At 40.8% G+C, this 17,761-nt stretch overlaps 1 protein-coding gene across 3 annotated transcripts in view; it reads right to left on the reverse strand.

Moving 5' to 3' along the window:
- Window positions 1–17,761, reverse strand: part of LDLRAD4 (low density lipoprotein receptor class A domain containing 4) — a 242,234-nt gene that overhangs the window by 106,184 nt on the left and 118,289 nt on the right. Inside the window, exon 2 of one of the 3 annotated variants that reach the window (XM_040585656.1) lies at window positions 5,786–5,855. The exons of the other annotated variants lie outside the window; for them this stretch is intronic. The gene's annotated coding sequence lies outside the window, so the exon portion shown is untranslated. The remainder of the gene's footprint in view (window positions 1–5,785; window positions 5,856–17,761) is intronic. 3 annotated transcript variants of the gene reach the window in all.

Genomic DNA, 17,761 nt, shown 5'->3' on the forward strand with positions numbered 1-17,761 from the left:
TGTATTTTACAACGTAAAAAGTAGCTACAAGTCTAAGAGGACTGCAACATTTCCAAAATGGCATAGGCATGCCATTCTCCTATGAAATCTAATAAAAATCTGTGTCAGTTCAGTGCTGGGTCTAAAATTTTATGCAGAGCAGACATCTGCCTGGTAATCACCATCAGCATAGAGCCTGGTTGAACACTGCAGCAGGAACATCTTAGGTGCTATTTGTCCAACAGGGTTTAGGCTGGTTTCACGCCCCAGTAAGCTCCATCAGTGCAAATAGCAGCTTTGCTTCAAAACCAAAAAAACCAACCCAAACCAATCCACCCTATGTTACTACTCATGACAGTTACACCCAAGTTACACAGCCTCTCTCTCCAATCTAGACAGAAGAAGGAGAAAGACCAGACAGCTCTGGAGAGGGAACCTTCAGGACAACCCAGGCACTCTCTGCAGGAGCACAGTTATCCAGACCTGACTCATCTCACGTCTGCAGCTGAGACACTTGCACTATACCCCACTGTAACTGCCATCTTAAAAAAAAAAAAAACAAACAACAAACCAAACCAAAACAAACAAACCCCCTTTCAGTCACAGATAGGCATCATCTGCTTAATATAACCATATCATTCCTTTCCAAATTCAAGAGATGAAACGCCTCTCTTTCAAAAAGCTGTGAGACAGCAAACTGAACATTGTGATAAAAGAAGTTTCTGATCAGCAGGTGCCTCCTGTGCTGGCAGCAGGTGAAGATAGTCCTGTCTGTCAGCAAACAAGGCAGCCCCCAAACAATGAGGGCTCCCACCTTAGAGGCTCTGCCAGAAACACTATCACCACCAATATCAAGTAGCTGACAGCACATGGTGTTACGTGCAGAAATCGCCCAAAGGTCACTGAACATTTACCTTATGGTTAAATGCCAAAATGAGATTATCCCCATGGATGCCACCTAATAAAAACACACACACCAGGCTGTGAAGGGATGCCAACTTCCTGGACTGACAACCACTCGCAGTGCTTGCGCTGGCTGGCAGGAGGGGAGCATGAAGAAGGAGCCTTCCACATCTGCGCAGTCCCCCTTTAGGAGGAACTCCAGACATCCCCACCGCCTGCTCGATGGCCCATGCATTGCATTTTGCTCTTTAAAGCCTTGCCCTGCACACATGTCAAGCAGCACCACCTGAATTGCCTCAGTGTGCCCAAAGCAGCGCTGCTTCTTATTGTCTCTCAGAAGCAGTTTTGTTAGAAGGGTATTTCAGCTGAGGTCTGCAGATTGCCACAAGAGTTATTACACAGAAAACCTATGCAGCAGACACCTAAAATGTGGGCAGTACTCAGAAAAAGGACATTCTTGTTGGACGGGGCACTACAGAAAAGCTCACTTTGGTATTACCTAAGGTATTACTTAGGGAAAAAAAAAAGGGGGGAGGCAAAAAATTTTCCATCAATCTAAAAGGAAACTATGGGAAAAGGGCTGAAACAAAATCCTTTGGTTTGTGGGGGTTTTTTTTCACCTGCAAACGTAATTTCTACAATGATGCACAAATGTAAATAAATAAATAACAAGTGGGTACCGTGCCAGGGAGGGATGTTACTTTATGGCAATTCGACAAGGTACAACAGAGCAAAAGAAGACACACTGCGTAAAACTGTCACAGGTAAAACCATCCGGCACTCTGGCAAGGACCAAATGCTTAAGAACTCCAGGCCACACAACCAGCTGATTTCTGAGTAAGGCACCATCTTGTCCTGAAACCTTCTCTGCCATCCCAATGTGCTGACAACTGAAATTCACATACAGCTGTTGGGCAGTGACTCCACTGCCAAACAAGGAGCAGGATTTGCAGCTTGCTGTTACCTCTGCCTGCTCCTCCCGCCATCCCTTCCCATCCCCTTGGGAATGGCCCGTGCTGCTGACCCCACCTGCTGCATCCCCGCTGGCTGCTTTAGCAGGTGGGACACCCCGCCCGCACCCAGCCTTTAACATGGTCACGTGCTTCACCCGGGCCAACACAGTGCTGTACTATCAATTAAGTGTACATTTACTACTAATAATGAAGAATATAGGGTCATTCTCCCCTCCTGTTTTTCCACCACCAGCTCCTCCCTGCTTCAAGGGATGCTATAAGGCCTCTCTTCCTTTGGATGACTAGCTATAGAGCTTACGTTTACATCAAACCCAAAAGAAGCCTTTGATTGAAGAACAAGTTATTTGTGGCTAATGTTATTTGTCCCTGACATAGACACCACCCAATAATGGTTCTCCTACTGTTCGCAATGCCCCAACATAGCACCAGCAACACACCTCTCACACATTAAACAACCTCCATCGCCAGTCTGGGGAAACACCACCAGAAAAATAAATAATCCTGCTCTGGCAGCTCAGGATCAGATCAGTTAAACATGTCTAACTGCTCCTGGGAAACCCTCTCTCTTTATAAATTATTGAGAGGTAAGTTCTGAGTTGTCTAAATTTTAGATGTAGCCTCTGGCGTTGTCAGTGGCCATCAAAGGCAGACAGTACTAGTCCAAAAAAAAAAAAAAAAAAAAGGTTACCAGTTTTTAGAATCATGCCCATTCTATTAGCAAATGCCTTTTTAAAACAACTGGCACTTTTGAGTTCGTTGCCTTCACAACATCAGGAAAACAAGCGTCACACCTCACACCAACTAATAATGAGCTGACTTCACCTAGTCAGTGGACAGACATTTGCATGGCCCCAAGAATATCCCCCTGTTCACCCTACACCAGCAAAAGGCACCATATGGCCTACTATATTAGTGTCATATCTAATTTCTGAAATTATGTAGGGCACTCTTTCAGAGAAGTAGGTCGCTGTGATATTTTGGATGCAAAGGTCTTCCACTCTTGGAGGCCTGAATCAAACTTTCATGTAAGCATAGCGCTTGTTGCTATGACATAATTGCAAGCTTGTTTATGTTATGAATACTGTGTAATGAAGTCTGCATGCAGCCTCCTCTATTCTGGGATTGAAAGTACTTTGACTTATGAGTTATGGCAAACATTTTCAGTCTGGGTATCTGCTGTCACAGGAACTATTTGGAAGGCAGTGGGGCAGAAAGGCATGCACAAGGGGAAGGTGCTCAAGGACGTGATCAAAGGAACAAGAGTACTACTTGTTTGAGTACGACTCAAAAAGCAAATTCACCAAAATGAAAAAGTGCATGAGGTAGTATGTTCCTTAGATTCCCCTCTGCTTAAGACAAGGCTATTGCTAGTAACCCCCTGCACCTCTCCAAATGAAACTGCTAACTGTGCGTGACAGTCACCATACATACACACATCAGTCCCTGAATACACGTCAATTTAATTTGAGACAATACACCAAGACATCACTATTCCTTCCCTTCCCCGACCACCCAGTCCTCCCAAAGGAGTGGGGTATTACCAGAGTAGGAAATGGTGACATGACCTCTCACAGTTAATTTGCTCTTAGACCTCAGCACAAGAAAGAAATTCATATAATTCTCGAGTACTGATCTGAAGCTTATAGACATAAGATGGGTTGACATTTTATTTTCTAACTTGCATACTCCCATTCCCAGAATAGACATATGAAAAAGCAGTAATTATCCTCCTCTAGTTGATTCAATCACAAGGGCAGTAAATATCTCAACAGAGTAGCTTCACCCAAGAGTCTTGGAAGAGTCTTGGCACTGTTATTGCCCTCCTCTGACCAAGCCAATATTTTAACTCTTTTCAGAGATGTCTGCAACTTTATTTTAAATGAAGTTTCAAAAATTGTGAACTATTTCAGGCCAATAATGGGGGGGGGGGGGGGGGGGGGGAAGCGGCGAGAGGGAGAGACCAAGATAAAGACTATTTAAATTTCATTCTACAGTTTTAAGAGATAATTCTTCAGGAGCATGGGAAGAACAGTGCCACAGCATTAATTGCTCTACCTGAGAGCATAACAATAATTTAGCCAGGCTTCTGCTCTTACAGTGAAGCCAAAAAACCTAATTTCATAAAACTGAGCCATAGTACAAAGCTTCATTTCTCCTCGCTTGGAAAAAGTACTGATCTTTTTGGGGTTTTTTTTTTGTCCAGGGCTTCACAAAGGAATTTTCTTACATTTCCCTTGAGTTTGTAACAAAAGGCAGTAGAATCAAATATATACTCTGTCTAGGGAAAAAAGCTAGGTGTCAGAAAGGCCACAGCACTGTATAAAATAGTTTGTAAAATAGTGGTTACAAAGGTATTAACTGCATGACATGGTCTTCTAGTACGGAAAAATAATGGAGGGACTAAAGCTACATTCGAAAAGGAAAGAAAAGAAAGTCTGATTATCTAAGGGCAGACCACCACTCAGACTTACTTCTGGGTTTGGAAACCAGATGTCAACATTACTGAATGATTCCCTCCCAGGTGTAGACACCACCACTGAAAAGCTGAACTCCAGTCACAACTTTCTCTCAATTTTACACACAATTGCACCTGTCCTAGAACTCCCTGCAACTTTGTAAGCCAAGCTTCCAGAATATGCTTCTGCAATCAGCTGCAGAAAAAACCTGTCTGTACTTCTGGGCATTCAAGACCGGGAGCCAAAACCATGAGAAGGCTTTGAAGGACCATCAACCCTCCAGTTACGTAGCCTGTGTCCTCACTGCAAAGTAGCTGCAATATAAGCCCTGGTGAACAGGAGATGGGCTCTTGACTCTCAATCCCACCTCCAAGCAGATTAGCCTACCTGAGGACAAAGCACCAACAAATTGCATTGAGAAAGTTCTATGTATAGATAGAAGCAAAGCTAAGGACAACACCCGAGTAACCAAGTTAAGACAGAACCTGTGAGGGCTGAAGAAGTTGTATCCAAATCAAAAGGAGAAAACATTTTTTCTTGCTAGTCACATTTTTATAGCAGAAATAAATAGAGACTGCCTTTGACAATCGCTCCAAAATCAACGGGAAATAGTTATAAGAGGGTAACATAGAAAGCACTCACTGGCAGAGATTTGAATTCAGCCAGAGGAAAATCAAAACAAAATGCAGATGTCGGGCAAGTTAAGCGCTAGAGGGGTAGCCAGAGGTCCCCATAAGGTACTGAGATACACTGACTGAACTACATTTGAGAATACCAATAGCTTAAAGCTACACTACCACACTTTTTCAAAGTCAAACTAGAAAGCTACCTTAAAACAGAATTTATCTTTATGAACAAGACTCTGTGCTGCCTCTGGTGATTTGCATATCGTCTGCATTGTTTGCCAAATGCCATCAACAACCTCTCAAGGCCACTTAGAATCAGTAACATGCTATATCTGTTTTAAATTAGCTGAGCAGGTGTATATGGGTTCTTAGGAAAAGTGGCTTGGCTTAAGCAGGAAAAGCAAAGCCTTAAAAAAAAAATAATAACAGGAAGATAAACATGCATTTGAAAAAACATCAAGGCAAGAGAATGACCTCAAGTTGCAAGTCAGAGAGAGCTAAGTAAAAAGGCACAAAAGTGCATTTTGCTGTCAGCCTCTGGGTCAAAACATGAGAGGTACTCAGTGTTTACTTGCTAGAACAGCAGCTACACAAGGCACCCTTCCTCTCCTGCTGCCTTACATAAGCCTCTCCATCTAGACACAAGCTTGACTTTGACAGAACATGCTGGTCCTACATTTTCCCTAGGACTTCTTTCCTCACCATCTGGAAGCTACAGCAGAACAACAATGCACTCAACAGTGACTCTGCTTCTCTTCAGCTGCTTATATAAAAAGTCTGGGCTTTTAAAGTACTCAGTGGAGGATGAAGAGAGTAAAAATCCAACTGCTTGGATTTAATTTCTTACTTCAGTGATATTTCCAAGGGGTTGATCTGTCATGCCAACATAGACAAGAATCAATATTCCTCAGTTACTTCTGCAAACAGAAAACAGAATATGGATCAGCCTAGAAAGTAAACGCACAGGGAAAAAAGGAAAAGAGAGGTAATAAAGGACATGGAAATGGCATGTGAGCAGGCTATGTATAAACTGTTTTATATAAAACACCTTCTATATCCCACACCCTTTATCAAGGCTTCCTGGCAGTAACAAATGGTATTTTGTTCTCTGGGAAATAACATAGTCTAAATCAATGACATGTTGAACTCTAATACAAAAATGCACTGAAAGTAACGTATGGGTTTGGTTGAGGTCACGATAATACCTTTGCTAAAGTAGCTAAAATTGCATCTTTTACTGGAGTTCTGAGAAAATCTGGCATTTTAATAATTCTTACGGTGAAATTAGGGCAGAAGAATCTCTATTACACGTCAGGAACTGGTAAGAGTTCATGTACCAAGTTCTGTTTTCCTTTTACTAAAAATACAGATACACACAAAAGCAAAACGGCAGAGCCAATATTCACAGCCACTGGAACTTTGTTTTGTGGTAGAGAACAAACAAGAACAAAAGATAACGAAGTTGATCTCCTAGTGGAAAACACTTGGGCATCCTTCAATTTTTGTCTGGCCATTGTTTGACCAATACTTGTCCATCTTGATCCAGTGGCCTGACAGGAGCCAGCCTGCATACAAACAGACGCAGCATAGGACTACAAATAGAAGATGCGATTTTGCATACCTTAACATATTTCCAAATGCTAAGCAAAAACTCAGCAAATAGTTTTCTGAAAATTATTCTCTGGAGTCTGTGCAAAGCAAGGCAAATATCATTTGAGATCAGACATAAAATAAAAAATAATAAACAGGGAAAAAAGTATGCTGTAGTTATAAATGGCTTGTTAGTGGAGTTCAGCAGCAGGGCAGTCTGTGATTGATCAAGTTGGCTGTCACCAGTGGGAACCACTATAAAGGTTTTTGGCAGAGGAACTAGGATGGGATGATGACGTATTTGCTCAACTAAGGAAAAAAAAGTAAGTAATAATGTTTAGTAAAATATGTAATAACAGATATTCACAAACACGGTTCACAGTAAACTTTAAACTCAAGAATTTTCTGCAGTGACACAAGAAGACTGAAGGAGCTGTTGAAAGAAAGGAGGAATAAAAAGTATTTTATTCTTATGTATATATACTAAAAAACACCCTTGGCTTTTGTAAGAAGCCAGTTAAAAACTGTTTGGCATCTCCCAAGATTCCTCCTCTTTGATCTCACTGCCAACATGATCCATACTAAATGAAGAAGCAGAGCTTACACTATATATCTGTCAGTAAGAGTCAGAAGAGGCGTCAGGAGAGGCATCAGGGAGGAACATCATGACATTCTCACTCATGTCATTTTTGCAAATCATGGCAAAGCTTGCTATAAAAGGAAGAGGAGGACAAAACCCCATCACCTCTGTGTGAAAGAGCTGTTAAGTAATGGCTGAATAATGCAGAACAATACGATTAAACAAAAAGTCATCGTTCACTACATACAGGAGCGTATGAGTATAAACACATGTACACACACATGCAACTCTCCTGATCACAAAGAAAAAGAAAAGGGTGCAAGTGCCTTGACTGCCAACTTAGAACTTCCATCACCCACCCCAAATTGCCAGCGTTCATAACAGAGGTGATTCTGGGTCTTTATAATCTCTCTATTATAGATTAAGTAATATTCTCTGCGTAGCAGTCTCAGGAGAATAAGGAAATTAAGGAAAGAAGAGTACAAGTGACCCTGTAACAGGAGTGTAAACCAGCCAACCACAGAGACACTGGCCCATTCATTCCCCCTGGCAACCTTGCAGCTGCACAGTGGCCAAGGCACATCTTGTACCTGCCATCATAAGAAAACATGGAGAAACTTATTTAAGGAACAGTAAAACTGAAACTAAATAATGATAGGAGGATCTTAATTATTCTGCATTTAACCAAACAAAAAGTTTGACCATAGAGCTGGGGAAAATAAAAAATAAAATTGATGAACCACCAAGGTCTGAATGTTAATAAGAATTAAGAGACAGGTGAGAAGCTCAATATATCCTCTATAAGCATTTGTCTGAACAGTGTTAAAATTGTTGCAAGCGGATAGCTTTTGAACAGCCTGCATGAGATCTCACCTCTATGTGTATTGTGCAAGTGTCCACACCACAAAGCCATCAGCCCAGCTGGCACTCTTACTGTTACAGTGAAGAAGTCAATACTTCAATCTGACCTGAAGACCAAATACATAAAAGGTATTTGCTGCCGAGACAGTAATGCTGGGCAAGCTTGCAGTAGCGGTGTCCATATGTTCTACTCATTACAGTACTGCCAACACCAAGTACTCAAAAATATGAGTCAGGTACCATAAAATTTCACATTTGGAATAAAAACAGGCATTTCTTTTAGTCAATAATGGACTTTAACATTTTATTTCCTTGTAATTTCTGAGGACTTACAGCTCCTAAGCATTTTTCAGGAACATTAGGAAGGCAATCCTGAAACCCAAGAGCTGAAATCCCATGAAATGCCATCATGCTAGCAGACAGGCTTTCCAGTAGGAAAGAAGAGAATACCATGAGACGAGAACAAAATCAGAAAGTTAGCAATACATTTGCGTAAGCAGCTTCAAGATCATCATCCACAGAAAGGCAAGAGGACAATAATGCACACCCTTCTTTCCCAAAGTCCAGAGTTCAAAGCCAATAATCCATTTTAAGTAAAGCTATCTCAACTCTTGTACAGTAAGTGGATTCCTTGTACTTCCTGGACAATATGTGATTTTCACACTAGAATTTCACATTGCCATTGTGGGTTTAGAAGGAGGATTGCAGTTCTGCATATAATCACACAACTGATTTACATGTACCTGTTCTCACAGAAAAAAAGTAAGTGTTTCTTTTTAAAAAGGACTTGTAGCTCAAACAGACTTCCAGTTTCGGAAACACATTTCTTGGAGAGGTACCAAATTATCAGAAAGCAACGCACCACACCTAGGCGAACATCACCATTCTGGGGATAACCAGGTCTCTGTCTGCCAGCCCCAGAGCACACCACCAGCTTCCCTCAGTGGACCAAACCCACTTCATTCTCCACTGTTAACACTGCAGTCTTACAAACTCAAAACCTGTAAATCTCAATTAAATATCCTGTTACTGTAGAGAGCTGACATCTCTCCCCAACTGAAGATGCGCTACCACTCTGCTACCTTTGACATCTGTGACTCATCGTTGGGAAGCCTGCAGTTTCACAGGGTAGTGTCTCTTTAAATAACTGTTTTTCTCGGTTTCATTAAGTTGTGTATTTACTTGAAGGAACATTCCTTCACTGCAGAGCCAAGGGACTATTGCAATTTATTCCTCAGTGATTTCTCACCACACAGACAGAACTGCTTCCACAAAGAGGCAGGCAGGTGGGCAGCAAGTCTGTAACCCAGCTGATCATCACCATCCCTGTGGGAGCTGCTCTTGTGTAAGCTCCCTGCTGAACCGCACCGATGCAGAGGAGCTCCCAAGCAGTGACCCAGGGGCTCTCTTGCTCACCTGTTGATGCCACTGACTTAATTCACAAGATTTGCTGAGACGGATCAGTTTGGTTCTCCTCATTCTTATCTGAGCGCTGTTACCAGTGTGCAGTGAACAATGGCCGAACTAGGATTATAAAATGTCTGATCAGTTATTGGTAAGTCCACCTGTCCCCCTACTCCTCTCACTCAACACAAACTATTTCATCTGCTCTTTACTACCTCCTTTCTCTGTGGTCAGGCAAAATGCACAACAATTACATGGAAGATAAAGAAAGGACAGAAGGAGAGAATAAACAGGCAAACCTGGGGAAGAAGCAATGATGAGAGTGGCCACACATGGGTTATACCAAAGTCTGAAGGACCGGCAGAGTCCAGCTACCCTGTGCTTGCTGTCTGCCACAGACCACTTTGAGGACACTTCCCACTCACCACCTTGCTTGGTTCCCTGCAAGTGTTGCCCACCTCTCTGGCTGCCAGCTACAGGAACAAGGCCATCCCACAGCTTTCTGGCAGCCCGTGACCCTCAGCAGCTCGCTATCTGCAGGGATGGCTACAGGTGTGACCACAGGATCCCCCAGCACATCCCAGCGAGCTTTAACCCCATGGATTTGAACTTTAACATCACTGCAGCCACAGGAACAGGTTTGAGTCCAGCTGGATTCACATCTTCAAGCAGCTGGGATGAAGCCTGGCTTCTCCAGTCTCCACTTCTACCAGCAACTCAGCCCACGCAGATTATCTCTGTGCCCATCACAATTAGATCTCCAAACTGCCACGTAGGCATCGCAGTGACAAATCCTTTTCCATGCCTTTACACTCCCCTCAGCCTTTGCCAGATCCAGCAGGGCATGTGAGATGCAAATGCTTTCACACCTACGTGTTTTGTTTAATCAACCACAGATGCTCAGATTGATTGAGCAGTGATCTGCATAGATTAGTGTGATGTCAGTATTTATAATACAGGAGGAATAGCATGCCAAAATCCACCCCAAGGAGGTACCTAATCACAAACTAAACAATAATTGGATAGATTTTATAGTAGAAAAAGAGACCAAAATTAAAAATTGAGCTCTTCAAGCCAGATCTATTAGATTTCCTCAATCTTCTCCCCTCCTGCAGGCTTCTTTCTTCTTGTCTATCTGGTGACATCAGAAATTTTCTTCCTTACCTTTGCTAGAACAATTACAACAGCTGTCAAGGCTGACACTGTGACCAATCTATCTGAAGTGAGGAAGATACACAGTGCAAAGTAGGTATTTCTACACACTGTATTTAGTATCTTCCTTATAACTAGTTATGGGTAAAGATCATAATCTTTCCTACGAAAATCTTCATGTTTTAACAAAAAAGTGGAAAATAAAGTGGAAAGTATTTCAAAAGTTCCATTTAAAAGTAGTAAAGGCTGTCCAAAAGAGGTCTGAAATCTGTAGGAGCTTCTTGCCAAGAAAAATTACATTTTTAAACAAGACTTAATTTCAGACAAATAGAAATTGTCAGCATTTCTAAGCAGCACTAATCAGTTTTCTCCTGGCCCAGATTAGACAGCTATAAAATTCACTTTTGTATTTCAGTAATCTGCATAGTGACTACCTTTGTGCAAAATGTAAAATGTATGTAAAATAAATTTTTAAAAAGGCCCAGAATATGTAACTCAAAAGGATGAACAAGAGAATTAAATTGTGCTACATCCTCTTGTGGAATTAGAGTTAAACATTTTGTTGAAATACAGTGAATACATGCAATAATCTCCATTTTATCATATAAGAAATCAGTATTTATTTTTTAGCCAGCCCTAGTAAACATCTATCAAAGCAGCAGAATAGAGAATTTCACTTGCAATATGAAATGGTTACCATGACCAAAGGATGCCAAGTATAGTCAGCTGTCATGAGATACAAGTACTACAAACAGCAACACAGACCCCAGGTACTTCACAATCAGGTGGCTTTTTGCAGAACTTCAGAGAGACTGGCAACATTATCATTACTATACTGACATACAAAAATAAGGGGGGGGGGGGGGAGGTGGGGGGGGTGGGGGGGGGTGGTGGGGGGGGGGGGGGTGGGGTTGTCCCCTGAAATTACAATATAGGATTAGCTAGGCAATTTGGGATGGACTGATCTATTTTACTGCCTGCTTCCCAGGACTGATTCCCCGCCCCCTCCAAAATAACAGTCCAGGACCACCTCCCAGACATCATACCACCAGTAGGCAACCAAAATCCAGGACCACCCAATGCGGCTCAGGTATTACTGGCATGGCACATCAGCTATGAGTTCTTTTCGTCTTTGGTTTACCTCTTCAGAAGATGACAGTTTCCATACCACTGAAAAGTAGCTCGGGGTTGAAAAAACTCATTTAACTTGTTGTGAAACCTAAATGTAACTTGTATTCTTGTAAGACCGAGCCAGAGCCTCAATTCTACAACAGAAGATACTTACAATATTAAGAGAAACAAAGACTTTTTTTTCCTAAACTGGTCTTTGTTTCATGTATTTTAAACAGTAAGCATAAAGAATCAAGAGTGAATATAGAGAATATTTTAATCAATTCTTATTTAAGTTTTAGTCTAAGAAGCTGTCCAGTTCAGCTCTCCAACACTTAACTAACCTAACTATTCCTGGCAATAACAGGTATTATGGGTTGATTTTCCTGCCCTCTTGCAGATGTTTTTCACCAAGATGTTTGGTTTTCCCCTATTTTTACACAAAAGTTGGAATATTTCTAAGAGTAGCAAATTTCTAAACATGGCTTTAACTGGCAATTAAAATGTACTTTTTGCTCCCATTAATTTTCATTGAAGATCTGCATGCACTGATGAATCTCCTCACAATTCCACTGGAAAAAGCCAAGCTATTAATAAAAAGCGAAGAAAATACGAACAAAAGAAGTCAACAGACCAAAATCCCAAAATACACAATTTTGGATTGTCCTTGAACATCGGGACAACATTTAGAAGGTGTACAAATTTTTGAGGAAAATGCAGCCAGTCTATAGGAAACAATTTTGAGTACAGTGATGCCAGTGGAAAAAGCACGCATTCACTCACTGTTTCTGAAGTACATGAATATGCACTTTCCTCTCTATAAAATGACCAATTTATCGTTCAGAAACCGCAAAGCGATAATTAATGTACAAGGTTAAAGAGGAAAAGAAAAAAAAATCTTTCAAGAATGCAGCAAGAGAATTTTCTGCCTGAGGCTACATTAGCCAAAATAAGAACGTCCACTGTACAATATCTCATTTCATGCATGAATGCTGCTCTGGGTCACAGCTCTACGCTCTCTCCCTCTGAAGCTTCCCCATTCACGCCTCTACCCCTGCCTAAAATACTGCTATTTATAAACCACTCAGAAAACTGGTACTCCAGCAGCCTCATAGGTTTTATAAACAAATGTGTCTGTCTAACCTGATATTGAATTTGCAACATTTTTCAACCAAGAGGAGTAAACAAGATGATGCGGAAGGCCATTACTTCCAGATTCAGGCAGAATGGAGAGGAGTGTTACTGACAGCTGAAAAATTGCTCCTATTTTTGCCAACAAAATTAAGAACTCTGCTGGAACAAAATGAAAACTCCTTCCAATTTCCATTAAAACAATTGTTTTTCTTTATATAACAGAACTCAGGTTCCTTTTAGGGAACCTATCTTCAGGGCCAATTAAGATACGATTTATCAAGACAAACACTGTCAGTTTTTTCTATTTCAGTTTAGGAACAGCAAAATTGTTCAAATATGTCCTATATTACATCCTGGGGGACTGAACTCTATGCTGAAATAAAATGAGGGCAGATAACCAGGCTGCAGAACAACAACTTCAAGGCTGGCTTACACTCCACAGTGTAGTAACAAACATGAGCAATGAATTATCTTGGACTTCTTTATCCACATTAGCATGGCATTGTCCTAGACTAATACAATCATGCTTCTGATACTCATAAAGTTAGCTGGGGTATCTCAGCAATCATGACTGCATCCACATGGACACATCTTCTGATGTTATGTTGTATAAACACACTGATTCACCAGTTTCAGCCATCAGTGGACAGTCTGCATAGCCCAAGCTAAGATGGAAGGCAAAATAAATCCAGTACAAACCTGCTCTATGCACCTGTGGAATTGCCATGATTGCAAGCGAGATACGCTGCAAAGAACAGTTTTATCTGTCTAGACGAAAGATTTAGATTGGCTTGCAATCAACTGCTTCAAATAAGGCAAATCTCCAGCACAGGAAGGTGAAAAAGGAGAGGAAAGTAAGTATACGAAAACTTCTTTAAAGATATGACATATCTTCACATAATGACAGAATGGTTGATGTTGGAAGAACCTCTGGAGGTCAACTGGGCCAACGCCCCTGCTCAAGCAGGGCCACCCAGAGCCGGTGGCCTGGACTGTGCCCAGGCAGCTCCCGAATAAGCCCAAGGACCGAGACTCCACAGCCTCCCTGGGCAACCTGTGCCAGTCCTCAGTCACAGTCACAGTACAGAAGTGTTTTCTGATATTTGGAGGAAACCTCCTGTGTTTCAGTATGTGCCCACTGCCTCTGGCCCTGTCATTGGTAAACTTGGAAAGAGCCTGGCTCCTCCTTCTGTACACCCTTCCTTCAATATATTTATATACATCGATGAGATCCACCCTGAGCCTTCTGTTCTCCAGGCCAAGCATCCCCAGCTCTCCCAGCCTTTCCTCACAGGTAAGATGGTCCAGTCCATCATTTTCATGGACCTTCACTGGACTCTCCAGTAGCTCCAGATCTCTTGTACTGGGGAGCCCTAAAAGACACTTCGCAAAAGACACTTCTCTCAAAAGACACTTCCTTAGTCTGAAAGTAGTAGATTTTTCCAACTTCAAAACAGCAAACAGTGAAAATTTACTTGAGATGGTTAATATAACCTATTTTCTCAACCAAAGATATTAAGGTTGGTTTTTTTTTTTGTTTTAAGGGGTCAGTACTACTATTTGGTCCACAAAAAATCCACCAAAGTCTCTAAATAACAAAAATTTTGATGCACACCAGAGACAGAATTATACATATCTTTTCCACACAATTTATAGCTGTCTTCTAGAAAAGGCTTGGAAATGACTAGAAAGGAAAGTTTATTAAATTGTTTACTGCTCAAATACATTCTGAAGCAAAAATAAATGCCTTGCCAGCTGGTGTTTCTGCGCTCTCTGCAAAGAAGCAGTGTTCAACACTTATCTCATAGGACCCAAAATTCTTCTACCTTTTTTCCCCCTGTGCTGTCAGGTTTTTTCCTAACATTTCCTCTTTTAAAAAGTGAGATCAATAAATAAATTCTTGATGTAGTTGTTTGCATAATGTCATGAACGTTGTGGGAGAGCACAAAGTGATCCTTAACCTATCCCTTACTGCCCTGGGCAGTTCGGGCTGGGAGCAGCACCACAAGAGGTAACAGATGAGTGCAGGGTGCTGCTTGCAGCTGCTGTCGTGTCGCAGACCTGAATCACAGACTCATGGAATCGTTTATGTTGGAAAAGAACTTTAAGATCATGGAGTCCAACCATAAACCTAGCACAGCTAAGTCCACCACTAAACGACGTTCTTAAGTGCCACATCTACATGTCGAAGTCTCAGGTGCCCAATGTGTTTCAACAGGGAGCTTCCCTAACCGTTTAAAAGCTGTAGTTTCTGAAGCTTCCAAGAAGGAGGGGGGAAACAGAAGAAAAATGCATATGCTAGAGTCCTCTGCCTGGAAGGAAGTCACTTGATAAAGGATTGTTAAAAATCAACATTTTAATGAAACCAAAGACAGGATATCAACTTTTAAAACTACTCCCCTGCACAACTTTTTCCAGTCTAAATTGGGGGGAAATAACAGCAAGAACATTTTAATCCTGTTCTGGCTTACTAGTACATTATTTATAACACACTTCAAAATTTTGGAGAGTTATATTATGGAGACTGAGCTGTATTGTCTATTGTTTTACAACCAGGTGCAGGAAACACAAGTAGAGCCAATGCTCTTACTGAAAACAAAACAAAACAAAACAAAACAACCAGAAACCTCTGGATTGCAGAACTTGCTTTCTGTACTTCTCTAAAATGCACGTTTTAACAACTGTAGTTTCCCCACAAATTGATATATACTAAGAATAAATGGAGACACCCTCCCTTTTTCCTTACGTTTCTTCTTCTATAAATGCCAGCATCTGCCAGAGGGTCGTCTTTGAAGGGAAACTCCAAACCTACCTTAAAATTGTTCTATCTTGCTAGCTGATTTCATATTAAAGACATGTAACAAAGTGGTTTTGATAGGGAAAGGCAAGCTTTTTTGCAATAGTCTGGTCTCTGTACTTCAAAGCATACACAAGATGACTTCTTGCTTTTCTGAACAGACAAGTAACAGAAAATCGTGTGGGCTATTCCTTTTTCTTATTCAGTTCTTGCCTCTTGCAGACCTGAAATAGAGTCATCTATTGAAGACATCTCGTCTCACCACGGAGGACATTCCCCAGGTCTTAAAGATCTGGAGAAATCAAAGCAGCAACAGTACAAACACTGTGAACAAGAAAGGCGTCTATATGTTAATTTAGATGAAATAATACTGACTTGAACAAATAAATGCCAAATGTGATACCTTTTCCCAGCAGCAGACTGTGTTGAACAACCACATCATAATTATTAGACAGTTGCCAATTCTGAACAGGATGCTTTCCTGATCTTGCGCAGTAACAGCCAAAAATTTGCATAATTTTCATTTTACGTCAGATAGTCCAACACAAAGCCTGTGTCTGGGCAAGTTATATTTATGTACCACTTACCTGTTCTTCCCCTCAGAAAATTCATTACCCAGTTTTCCTTCCTGCTTAACCTTAACCTCAACTTCCAAAAAAATATTGAATTCAGCTCACACAGTGTCCTTTATAATTAGACACAAATTGTTTAAGATGTTCAATTATAATATTTTCTGCTTTAGCATCTAAAAATGCTGGATAGTAATAAAAGCTTTAATCATCCTGAAAACATACTATGCTATCGCAATTCTATTCCATGTTCTCTGAGCAGAAAGAAATATAAAGACCAATATATTATTACTGTGCACGTAGTCATCATTCCATGAATTTTAAAAGTTGGCTTACAACAGTCTCACAATGTTTAGAATACACCTGTCACTTAAGTTTTCATCTATGGTGTAGATGAAATATGTAGATGAAATACAGTAAAGCTTATTTTATAATGTATGAGATTTATATTGTTATATATTCATTAAAAATTTACTTTATATTGTTAATATGACTTATATTATAAAATACTAACACAATATATGAAATATGTGTACATGTGAGTGCACATACATACATGAACATGAAACAGGCAAAAGAGGCATTCAGCTCCCTGAGAGTCTGATGGGCAATGTATACCTTATAGTGCAGATCTTCAGACTATCCAGTTTAGGTGTTTAGTTACTAGTCTACCAAAAATATATTAGGACACAAATATATCAATTGTCACGTAAAGCTAAAACAACCTAACAAACCACTGGCTGTTGCCAACAAAGCTTGTAAGACATGCTAAGTGTTCAAAAACTGGTTTTATGCTCCTGAAGCTTTTTCCATATTAATATACATTTTCAACCTAATACCGGCATTGAGGGAGTTTGATGACTTTACATTTTAAGTACACATCACCTTGTTTTTCTCTCTCAGTTGTGTCAAATCCTTCTTTAATTCTGCTGTCTGCTAGCAGGTCAGCCTCCCATTCTCATTTTCCACATTTTACATATTTCCTTCTTCGGTCATTCACTGGCACTTGTCAACAAAATTTACACACTAACCTGCTTGCTGATGTTGACATTTTCCAGGAATGTGTGCGTCAGTGTACAAGGAACTTAAATAAAATGAAAAAAATGCAGGTTTCCAGGAAGATGCTGAATTAGAAATCCCTTATGCAAAATCTCTTCAGTTACACAAAGACTGGGCACCCAGTGTAACGTCCTGCCCGATAAACTTAAGCACTGCCCTTCAGTCTTTCTCTTCAAGTGCTGGTAGACGGGAAGATGTTTTGGTAAGCAGTTACGATGGCTAAGTACAATAATGGATGCTGAAGAGCCCTCTTGTTAATAGGGAACTCTTGCGCCCTGGCTTTTTTAATTTGCTTCAGGAGCTGCTGGGCTTTTTGCTCTTTTATTTCACTTCTGTATAGTTTTATTTATTGCTGGCTCTGATCATTAACAAAAGTGGATGGCAGCAACTCTTCAAGAGCCAGATGTTTTCTTGCTTTTCAACATGTCTCTATAATTCTCCTCCAACCTATGTATTTTAGGTTGGAGAAAACTGTTTGCATGATGGCTTCCCCAAAGAGACACTTCCAAACCTAAACCAGACAGTTTCTTATTTAATATTTGCTCTTTTGTTTTCCTTCTGAGAGAA

The sequence above is a fragment of the Falco naumanni genome, chromosome 3 (assembly GCF_017639655.2).
Source record: "Falco naumanni isolate bFalNau1 chromosome 3, bFalNau1.pat, whole genome shotgun sequence".
Lineage (NCBI taxonomy): Eukaryota > Metazoa > Chordata > Aves > Falconiformes > Falconidae > Falco > Falco naumanni.